We start from the raw sequence: 12,110 nt of genomic DNA, 5'->3' as shown, positions 1-12,110 counted from the left end.
TTGTAATGACCTTTTAAAGACCATAAACTTAACCATATAATTAAATTCCCCTTCATGAAGCAGCAACCATAGCATAAGATTCAACAATTAAAATATTCCCAAATAGGGTTGGATTATCTTTGACTTTCAATTGCTAATTTAAAGACTGGTTTATGAAATACATTTGACTGATTGTTTTACATTAATTTGCAACAAAGAAATGTATATAATGACAAGAATAAAATGCTCATGAAAATATAAACCGGGATCAAGTAACATTTCACACGACATTGATGAAGCTTTCACTATCAAGTGCAATAACCCAACCAGACAAATGCAAAGGTAGCCTTAGGCATGCTTTCAGCTGTGTCACTTTCCCAACTGAGTACCTCAGGGCTGTCAGTGGAAACCCATAGTTCAGCAAGAAGTGCACTTTGAGGAGGGGGAAAATGTTGACAGACATTCTCCACCCTCGCTGGCACCTCAACTGGAAAATACAATTGTCTCCTTACCCAGAGAAATGAGTGTATTTCTATGACCTATACAAGATGCTGTCCCCTCTCTCACATAGCCAAAGAAGTCACAGCAGTTTGCCATAATTACTTTTTCAGATAGACGTGAGAGAGAGGACATTTGCATTAGATCCGGGCCAGGGTCCCCGTTCTCGGGGGCATGCAGCTTTTAATGTCACCATAATATGGAAAGGTTACCACAGGCAGCTTCACTGTATATCTCTGTAAGTTGCTGAATCAGTATTTCTGCAATAGACTTGACATTGATTTAGAACAAGTCTTTGCCAAAGTAACTCTTTGAAAGGAGATGTGTTATACAGCTTTTCCATTTTCTTACAATGCTGTTGTTTTTGTCACGTTGTGTTGTCACGAAAATAATACGTATCTGTTGTACGCAAGTCTAGACAAATACATCTGTTGAACCTTCAAAAAAAATCTAGTGACTCAAAAATATTCAGGTAAAATGCATTTTTATATAGCTTTCAGTAAAAACATTTTACTAGAACAAGTGGTCCACTTTCCACACCAAAGAAAGGTAGACAATATATTTAGCACTGTTCCTCTCCATCTCCAACTCATCAACACAGTCTCTCCTTTCCATGGCTGCATTTCCACACAACCTCCACCTCCACAGCTCGTCATTACACCTTCTCCTTCGATTTTCTCATGGATGATGGTGACATTTCAAAGTGTCTGATTCTTGCCTTGAGACAGAGTGAGAGCCAGAAAGTGTGTGTGTGTACGTGTATGTGTGTGTGTGTACGTGCATTAACGTGTGTGTTTATGTGCCCACACCTCTCCACCTCCAAACACACTCCCTCCTCACACCCCATCGTCACACTACCTCCTCACACACCATTTCCTCACAGCCCCTCTCTTCTCCGTGCCTGGAGCCAGACCCTTGTGCTCGTCTACCTCAGAGAAGCTGCTGCTTGGCATACAGAGGAGTGGACTCTGTGCTCCGCTTGCCAATGTGCTCTTTTGATCAGCCGCCAGGTGATGACAGATGATCGACATTAATCTCAACCCTCTTGCCTCCCACCTTCCTCTCTCTCTGTCTCTCATTCTGTCCTTCTCTTTCTGCCTCTTCCTCTGACAGAGGTCAGTGAGCTGAGCCCAAGGCTTGAAGAGAAACGATATCCCATGGGAGGCCATGGAGGTTGTTTTCTCTTCTTCACAACAGTTTTGAATAAACTTTGACTGATGCCTGCTGAGACATTTCAAACACACAGAAAACAAGACGACTAGAAACCGGGTTGATCATTGTGTATTTTCAATCTCCACTCTGCAATACTGGCTCCATGGAGTGGGAGTGCAGATACTTTCCTCAGCTCCATCTATGAGCATGAGTGTTTTCACTTCCTCAGACCCATCCCCGAGGTTTCAGTAGTCCATGGCCGGGCTGCCGTTCGGCCAAAAACACCCGAGTTAAGCACCAGCAAGAAATACAGTTGGGCTTGGAGATACTTTGGGGCGTGAAGCATTCAGCGCTGCACTGATGCTGGCGAAGCAGGAGCATCGGTGTCAACGTCAACCATGACAGCAGCGACTCCCGGCATTGCATCTTCACCCGGCGTCTGAGTGAACAAATGGGCTGGAATCTATTCCCTGACACTCGACTCTGAGTGAACAAATGGGCTGGACTCTATTCCCTGACACTCGACTCTGAGTGAACAAATGGGCTGGACTCTATTCCCAGGCACGCGACTCTGAGTGAACAAATAGGCTAGACTCTATTCCCAGACACTCGACTCTGAGCCGTAGGATCTTTGGAAACATGAGCTTTATTTACGGACACAATGTCTGGGTTGTTGTAAAAAGCGTCAGATTTGTATAACATACAAAAACAATGAATTTGTTAAATGGTTGCTAAAAAGTTGGTTGATCCATTTTTTTTATTATTTATATGCAACCGCTAGGCCTAAAGTATACACCTTAGCTCTTTATTTTTTATAATTTGGGTCTGATCATTTCATTTGTGATTTGTACACTTCAGTATGGCGATTGCACTTATGCATGTTTCATCAGTCGTACATTTATTGCCGAATAACTGTGGATTGATTTTGTACCTACGTTCATTGACATATTGCACAGTGTGAATGTGCAGTGTGTATAATACATTGCCATCAGGAAATACTGGGATACGGAAACATTTTCTTCTTTTGACTCTACAATCCAAAAGACAATCCAGAAGGCTTTGTGTTTGTCTTCTATGGGTGTCTATCAAAATATGGACCAAAGAGGTGTCAGTGAAAGTCAAGGAAGCCATTCATGACATTGAAAAAAGGAATAGTAAACAAACTTCCCCAGCAGAACTACATAGGCTTCACTGCAAGCTACAAAATACTAGCTAAGGACAGAAAACAGGATGGCCTAGAATGTATCAGAGTGATCCTGCAGAATGATCTGGAAGAAGGCCAGGTGGCCTTTGACAGATTAACCTGTATGTGATTTTAATCTGAGTGGTGGATGAGGTGTCATGGGTTGGGGATGTATGGCTGCCACAGGCTGGCTCACCTCATCGATGATGTAACTGTCGCCAGCAGAAAATGCAGCGCTGACTTCCTGTACCAGGGTATCCTCAACGTAAGTCTTCGCTCTCTCACTATCCTTTGTCCAGAACTCAGACAGCCTTCAGAAGCACTGCGTGAGAAACCGCTGGAGACATTGCACTGTTGCAGAGTTGGAGGTGGTCTGGATTATCCATGATTAAAGCTGAAGAGAAGAGACTGCCAAACAGGATAATGTATCCAATTGTGCCGCTTTGGTAACTGGTGTCAGGCAGATCTCCTGGTCCTGTTTGAATTAATTGCAAGGCAAAATGCTTCACAAACACAATACAAATTTGCGTTTGTGGAAGAAGAAGAAAAAAACATTCCAAACCAGATTCATAGTGACACTTGAAAGGTAAGTTGGGTCATTATCTAAAGAAGGCGTTTTTGCAACAAACTGGGTGTCCTCGTTGCCAGATCAAAGGGGAGCAAGACTAACATCCCAGGAATACAGATACAAGGTGCAGACTGGTGACACTTTACAAACGCACAATTAAACATGTTTTCTGTACCACAGAGTGTACTGTTCCAAACTGATGAAATCTAGTCCGTCACAATATAGCTAAAGAGACCCATATTCCAGAGTACTTTGGCTTACAGAGTCCAAACACCAGAATACAACACGCTGAGAGTGGATGACGCGTAGTGTGCCATTGTAAGACAGACAGAGCCATGTTCCACAGTAAGTTAACTTGGCTAACAGATGCTGATGAACGAGGAGTGACGGCGTGTGATGGGGCTCCTGCATAAGAAAAACACAACCAGCTGTTATTTCCGAAAGGGGATCATCTGCTTATTACTGTGATTTCCATCAGGAATACCTCAGCTCAGTGCCTCAGTAACGCAGAGCCACGGCAGGCGGGAGGTCGGCTAAATGGATCGAGGTGCAACTCCGGCGCGTCGACAACAGAAAAACCCCAGTGGTAGTTTGGAAAACCCGACTTCATTTCCTTGGGGGGCGCGCTGGTGCAGAAGATAAGCACGCAGTGGTTAACTAAACGGGGGGAAACGGGTTCGTTTGGTTCATGAGCGACCATATTGTTTGTGTTTGTGGGTTATTCTGCTGGCGTCCGTTTCAGATTCGAGCCACTGACTTGGCGTGTGCAGCGTTAAATTGGCAATCAGACGGCCCCATTACCATTCAGACGGCCTGAGCGATGTCCCTGGGGGAGGGGGGCTCTGTCCCAATCGGTCCCCTGTTCCCTGGGTAGTGCAGCGTTTCCTTACAGGGTCCACATTGCTCTGCTGTGCACTACACAAGGAACAGGGGGCCCAATTGGAACACAGCGGGTCACGGCCCTCTTGGCGGCGGCGAGAGAATGCCATTATATACGCCGCTTAAATATCATTGAGCATCTTTATATGGCCGGCTAGGCGGAGGACAGAGTAGCAGCTATTCAGCTGTTTAGCGGCTCACTCTGTGCATGTCCAATTCATTTCGATGCTGCATTGATCTGGACATTTAATCAAGCCACATCTTACAGCGATACGACGGTCTCCCCGAATGCCTCGCGAAGAGGGGGTCAGGTTGAATGAGTGTCAGTGGCGGGACGGAGGGAACCAAGCGCTAGGCTGGTGCAACGAGCGGCAGAAGAAGCAGAAAAACGCCCATGCTCTTCCTCCAACCCAGATTATCCGTCTTTGATTCGTCTTTGTGTTCTTAATAACACCTGATGTGTAATTTAGCTATAGAATCCGTTAGCGATAGCATGTGAACACTGGAGACGACGACCAGTGGCCACCAACAGGAACGAGCTAGAACGTGACCACTAACTCTGTCACGTAGCCACCGATGGCGTCCAGCTGAGTGATAGTGACAGCGGTGGTTAGCGCGAGGTGTCTCAGAAAAGGCCGCTCGCACGGCCCAGATGGGGCGGCTGGGGTAGACGCTCTCGCTGCATGGCAGAACACACACGCCTGTTGAGATTGTTCCGAGCCCCACTGCCTCCGTCTCTCCGCCAGATCTGGAATACGGATTCTGCTGACTGTCCTGCAGGAGGAACAGCTGTTTGCATGAATCTTTAATACACATCGCCCACATCAATGTACTGAGCCGGGCGACGTGGATCTGTATCCCCTTACTCTCACAATAAACTGTTCTCAAGTCACCGTCACTTAGAGAATGTCAAATTCCTACACTAATCTCCCTTCCGACAGAGTTATGCATTATTCCTACAGTTATCCATTATTCCTACAATTACCCATTAACCGTGTGTTGTATATTGATGGCTGTTCCAACTGCCCATCCTCTGTGGTCCGTAACCTTGGAGTCATCTTTGATCCAACTCTCTTGCCCCACACCAAGTCTATCACCAAGTCAGCCTTCTTTCACCTTTGACACATCTCCCGGCTCCTGGCACAGACCTGGTTGCAGAGACCCTCATACATGCTTTTGTAACATCACGTCTGGACTACTGCAATGGAGACCTGTCTGAGGCATCAGGCAAAGCCATGGCCAGGCATCAGCATGTTCAAACTCTGCTGCTAGAGTCCTCACAAGCACCAAACCCTGGGAACACATTCCTCCCACGCTTACCTCCAAGGCCCTCTATAGCATTGCCCCCTCTTACGTCTCCAACCTCATTCACTTACACACCTCATCTCGTATTGTCCACTCCTCCAACTCTGAACTTTTCACTGTCCCACAAACTAGACTTTGTACCATGGGGGGACCGGACCTTCAATGTTGCTGCCCATACATTGTGGAACTCTCTCTCTCTACATAAAAACACAACTCAGACTCTGTCATCACTTTTGAAAACAGACTTAAGACTGACTTGTTCCGGCAAGCTTTCCCCATAGCTTAGCCCTGCCTTAATTTAGCTTGGGTCTTATTTATGGTGTTTTCTCTGTGATTACTGTTTTTGATCACATTTTGATGTTCAGTGTCCTTGGGTTTCTTGCAAGGCACTTGGAAATGTCATGTATTTGTATTACTATTATTCCCAGTTATCTATTATTCCTACAGGTATCCATTATTCCTATAGTTATCCATTATTTCTACAGTTATCCATTATTCCTACAGTTATCCATTATTCCTACAGTTATCCATTATTCCTACAGTTATCCATTAATCCTACAGGTATCAATTATTCCTACAGTTATCTGTTGGTGGTAAAAGCAGCAATCGCAGTTTGAAATACACTATGGGGTAATTAATTCACAGCTGGATGGCTGAGATAAATATGAATTGTGCTTCCATCCCTAAGCTAGTGGATATAAGGAGTTGACATGTATCACATCCTGTTAATAAAGGACACATACCACATGTCTACAAACAAACTTGGTTGTTGCTGGCATGGATTATGAGAATATCTGGAAATCAACCAAACCATTTAAACAATTTTAAGTGAGAAGCCTGTTTTATGATAATTTTACAATTACAATCTATGAATACATATTTACAGTTTGTGTGCGTTAACTGGTAAGAAGATTCTCATTGAACAAAACCCAGTTTTGTCAATGGCAAAAAACATCTTGGGCAGTCGGTTGACGATTGTACAACATGGCGACTTGACCGTCTGGACCACGGACGCAATAACAGGAGCAAAGTGTAACAGTGGCTCTGCTGTCAATATTTCCCCCTTGATAAACCCTCTGGGCTTGTGCACTCCTTCGACAAGCCAACACAAACACAGCTTTGTCGATGTTTGATCCCGTCAACAGTGCGCATACAACAGGCTAAAAATACAGCCTCTACAAGAGCACAGTCTGTCGGAGGTCTAGCACTCATGTTCTCAGACTACCACTCTGTCGGAGGTTAGACACAAGCGGTTCAATGCCACAAAACGACTCTTCTAAAATGTCCTCTGTCATTTCCATCGCTGTCTCTGACACTCCTTAATGCTCTCCATAAAGCACAGCGATACTAAAAACAAGCAGAGGACCTAACTCTGTGTTCAGTCTCACTGCCCAGATTGGAACGGATGGAATAAACGACCAGACAGATCCCAGTAGATAATGTCACATTCCGCTACGTTGCCGACGCCACTTTGTGCCAGTCAGGAGGAAAAGAAAATCCCACATTTGTAAATCGCTAACCAGGAGGCGGTTTTGAAGTGGGAGACGGAGTTGGTGTGAGCCAAGGCATTCTCCGTGTGTTCACCTTCCATAATGTCAGATCACATCCGTCGATTCACCGTCACACTAAGCGTCTGGCTACACTGTAGCGTCTGTGAAGGGTGCTGAAGAGGTACGTCAGGGAGGTGGAGGACGAAGGCACGTCTTCCTGCTGCTTTACTGCTCGTTGGGGGCTGTTCATGTGGTGGGATTTTTTTCAACAACACATTTACCGACATCTGACACGCCGTCTCATCCACTTTACTATCTCCATTTGACTAAACCTTGACAAAGATCCAGGGCAAACAATGGACTCGAGCTAATAACAGGGTGTTAGTGCTAAATGTTTACCGTGCCTTTCAGCAGAAGTCAGATGTCTTTGAGGGGCAGTGTCTGGTTGCTCTGAAGGTTGACATGGACGGAATCCACAAACAGATGCTCCTCGGTTGTTTCTAACAGAAGAAAGAGAGAAAAACACACAGGAAGTTAATTTATCTTACGCATCAAGACGTCATTTTTCTGCCTTGTGTAGTAATAAATCTTACAGTGTGTGCATTTGTGCGTGTGTGTCTTTAATTGTACATGCACAAGTGTCTGTCTTTGTCTGTGTGTGCATAAAAACACAGCGTACATTAGGCCCCAACTCCTCCACACCTCCTCACATTACAAAATGACTCCCTCCAGAGGTTCTCCTAGCAAAAGAAAAAAATATGTCTGCCTGCAAGGTCCTAGAAATCTCTATATAGTCTCTGTAGTCTGTCACTGACTGTCTCTCCTTTTCTCTAGTCTAACTGTCACTGACTGTCTATCTCTCTCTAGTCTGTCCCTTGCTCTCTGTAGTCTATCAATGAGTGTCACTCTCTCTTTCTCTATCTCTCTCTCCAGATTCACTAAATTTCTCGGCCAGTAAATGTCTCTCTCTCTGTCTCTCTCTCTAGTCTATCTGTCTCTTAAGTCTGTCGCTTACCCTTTCTCTCTCCATTATTGTCTATATGTTGCTGATTGTCTCTCAATTTCCACTGTATTTCTGTCGCTGAATGTCCCTCTCTCTCTTTCTAGTTTAATTGTTACAAAACTTATCTCGCTCAAGTGTAACTGCCTCTCATTCTCTCTCGTTTGTTGTTGACTTTCTCTCTCACTCACTCTCCATTAGTCTATATATTGCTGATTGTCTCTTTCTACAGTATCTCTCTTTGTTCTCTAGTCTGTCACCAATTCTCTCTGCATTCTTGATTCTATGTTGCTGATTGTCCCTTTCTACACAGTCTCTCCCTTCCCTCTATCTGTTTCATCTTAGTGCAGTTGCTTGTCTCTGAGGCACAACACAGAGGCAGTGATGGCAGAGATGGCTTGTTGTGGCGCTCCCACACAGAGACAGAGATGGCAGAGATGGCTTGGTGTGGTGTTCCCACACAGAGACAGAGATGGCAGAGTTGGCTTGGTGTGGCGCATCTACACAGAGACAGAGATGGCAGAGATGGCTTGGTGTGGCGTTACCACACAGAAACAGAGATGGCAGAGATGGCTTGTTGTGGCGTTCCCACACAGAGACAGAGATGGCAGAGATGGCTTGTTGTGGCGTTCCCACACAGAGACAGGGTAATTGGCTCTCCATGATTGGCCATAAACATACGTCATCAGTGCGGGCCGACAGCCAAGCAGACAGCTAACTAAGCCTCTCGCTCCCTGATTCTCCATCGCTCACAAAGGAACACAGATACACACAAACACCAGTGACACACACACACACAGAACCACATACACACACGTACACACACACGTGCACGCGGGCACACTAGCAGTTCACTGTCTTTGTTACTCTCGCCACGACACCTGCACACGGGTAAACTCTTCACGCCATTGTCCTAACACAGGGGAACGACCCACGCCTCATCCATACATCTCCACAGCACTAACCATGCGGCAACATACGGGCAGGACAGGATACCGGCATCACTATAAACCATACATCATGATTTTGCCAGCCATTGCCCGGGACACGGCCAATCCAATTCCACGACACTATCACCGTAGCGCAGACCTTCTTTCTGCCAATCACAGCAGTAGTCTCACAATTGTCACGCAGACCCCATCAGAACTATGCGCGACAGTCCACGAAGAGGCCAGCGTTTTCTTTTAGACAGCAGCCTAACAGTGGTAACTGTGGAAACAAACCAGCCAAGGGTATTACACACGGAAGGGAAAAAAAGCTCTATATAGACAGAACAGTATATATATATATATATTTTTTTTTAAACGTGAATATTTTTTTCGAGAACAATTCCTAGTTGCGACTTGACTGAGTTACTTCAATACAAAACTGTAACATGTCATAAAAACAAAGCAGATGCACTGCTGCTTACATTTTTTTTTTAATTGTCTTTTGAATAGTAATAACCTTTTAATTTGTCCACTGAAGAAAATTATCGTCAATTAAATGATCAGTCCACTTTAGAGCAGGATACAGTTTTCTTATATTACTTAAGACAGTTATATTTGATTTATGACCTAGTTCTGTGGATTTTTGTCCCTGAGTGTCTCATAGATGAATCACAATAATATCTACCTCAGACACACTACACTGTCTACTCATCTGTCATAGTGTTCCTTAGATGTAAGAGCCCAATTATCTTCAATCTGTGTATAAATATCGTACAAATGGAACATCTTTGACCGCTGTAAACCACAGGATACAAACAGCCAAAACAGGGACATCATATTGAATAACCTCAGAAATAATTCAAATAATTCACTTTTCCCAAAAGTCTCTGAAATTAAAGTGACAGGTCTTTCCAGTCCATTCTTTTTGGGAGACAATTACCACAACCCCCCCCCCCCCCCCCCCCAACAAACACACTCTCTGAAATGTAGGGAAGAGGAAGGGTGAATCAGACCAAAAGAAGAAGAAGAGTCCACAAGGCTCCTCTCATTATTCAGAGAGACACTCGAGGCCACATGAAAGAGTGCTCTTTATTTTTCTTGTCAAACTCCAGCTGGCTTAATGGTTTAAGCTCAGAGACAGAGGATGGAGATGGCTTGGTTGGCCAGACATGGGAGGATCTGGACAGAATCCTTTACTTTCCTCAGTTCTCATTAGTTTTTTTCTCCTGGTCGTAGAACTGCCAAACTCATGGAGCTTTATGATACAGTGGCTCTGGACCACCTGAAAGACAGAAAAGCCCTGTTGAGTTCAATATGTTTTCAGAGGCCAGAGCATTTCCCAGCTCCACATGAATGTTACGTCATGTAGCAGTCTAGTGGATATGCATGAGGGCTTGTAAGGTGACACGGATGTTTCTATTGTTTATTCTCCCCTGTTCTTCCTCGTTTTTATTCTTCCCTCCATACTGTGGAGATTATCCAGTGATTACTGGAACTATTGGGGTGGGACTAAAGTCAGAGAAATGCTAGAAGCCAGTTTATGCAAATGCAAAACCAGTTTTGTAACATGCACCAAATGCATTGATTAGGTACCCTACCCAGCAAACAGGAGACATCCCAGGGACGACAAGGGGACAATGACACTATCTTCAGACATTCAGAGTCAGTTTGTGAATGTCAAGGTGTTTTGGAATGTCGGTAATAGGTCAGTCAAGACCTGGTCCGGTTCGAGCCTTGTTGCCTCAATTAGCCTGTAGCTACTGAAGCTGCCCTAGACAGTTCATATGAGATGGGATGAAAAATGAATAATGGAAGCTGGAAGTTTATCCAACCAGAGTGAGTCTGCTGTCAATCTCCTCTGCTATCTGCCAAGCTGAGTAAGGACACACGGGGGCGGAGCCTTTGGGAGTGAGACTGACAGATGCAGGTTCTGACAGACAGAGGTTCTGACAGACAGAGGGACAGAGACTAGCAAGTTGACTGGTGCTGGTTAGACAAACTTCCATTTTGTTATTCATTCTCCCAGCTGATGAGGATCGTAGTACCGGTCTAGACAGCATAAAACCAAATACAGTGGGGAGAACAAGTATTTGATACACTGCCGATTTTGCAGGTTTTCCCTCTTACAAAGCATTTAGAAGTGTGTAATTTTTATCATAGGTACTCTTCAACTGGGAGTGGTGGAATCTAAAAAAATTATCCAGAAAATCACGCTGTAATTAATTTGACATAAGTATTTGATACATCTGAAAAGCAGAACTTAATATTTGGTACAGAAATCTTTGTTTGCAATTAAAGAGATCATACGTTTCCTGTAGTTCTTGACCAGGTTTGCACACACTGCAGCAGGGATTTTGGCCCACTCCTCCATATAGACCTTCTCTAGATACTTCAGGTTTCTGGGCTGTCGCTGGGCAATATGGACCAAAGATTTTCTATTGGGTTCAGGTCTGGAGACTGGGATGGCCACTCCAGGACCTTCAGATGCTTCTTACGGAGCCACTCCTTAGTTGCCCTGTGTTTCGGGTCGTTGTCATGCTGGAACACCCAGCCACGACCCATCTTTAATTCTCTTACTGAGGGAAGGAGAATTGAATCCATCCTCACCTCAATATGGTGCAGTCGTCCTGTCCCCTTTGCAGAAAAGCATCCCCAAAGAATGATGTTTCCAGCTCCATGCTTCACGGTTGGGATGGTGTTCTTGGGGTTGTACTCATCCTTCTTCTTCCTCCAAACATGGCAAGTGGAGTTTAGACCAAAAAGCTCTATTTTTGTCTCATCAGACCAAATGACCTTCTCCCATTCCTCCTCTGGATAATCCAGATGGTCATTGGCAAACTTCAGATGGGCCTGGACATGCGCTGGCTTGAGCAGGGAGACCTTGTGTGCGCTGCAGGATTTTAATCCATGACGGCGTAGTGTGTTACTAATGGTTTTCTTTGACACTGTGGTCCCAGCTCTCTTTAGGTCATTGACCAGGTCCTGGCGTGTAGTTCTGGGCTGATCCCTCACCTTCCTCATGATCATTGATGCCCCACGAGGTGAGATCTTGCATGGAGCCCCAGACCTGGGGAGATTGACCGTCACATTGAACTTCTTCCATTTTCTAATAATTGCACCAACAGTT

General features: G+C 44.9%; 1 protein-coding gene across 1 annotated transcript in view; it reads right to left on the bottom strand.

The window, feature by feature from the left end:
* mgat4c (mgat4 family member C) overlaps window positions 1-12,110 on the bottom strand; it is a 147,840-nt gene that overhangs the window by 49,357 nt on the left and 86,373 nt on the right. Inside the window, exon 1 of the mRNA XM_020056619.3 lies at window positions 3,009-3,371. The gene's annotated coding sequence lies outside the window, so the exon portion shown is untranslated. Of the gene's footprint in view, window positions 1-3,008 lie in introns of the transcript that reaches the window.

Source organism: Esox lucius, chromosome 19, assembly GCF_011004845.1.
Source record: "Esox lucius isolate fEsoLuc1 chromosome 19, fEsoLuc1.pri, whole genome shotgun sequence".
NCBI lineage: Eukaryota > Metazoa > Chordata > Actinopteri > Esociformes > Esocidae > Esox > Esox lucius.
Note: the sequence above shows the minus strand (reverse complement) of the source record. Positions and strands in the feature narration are given on the sequence as shown.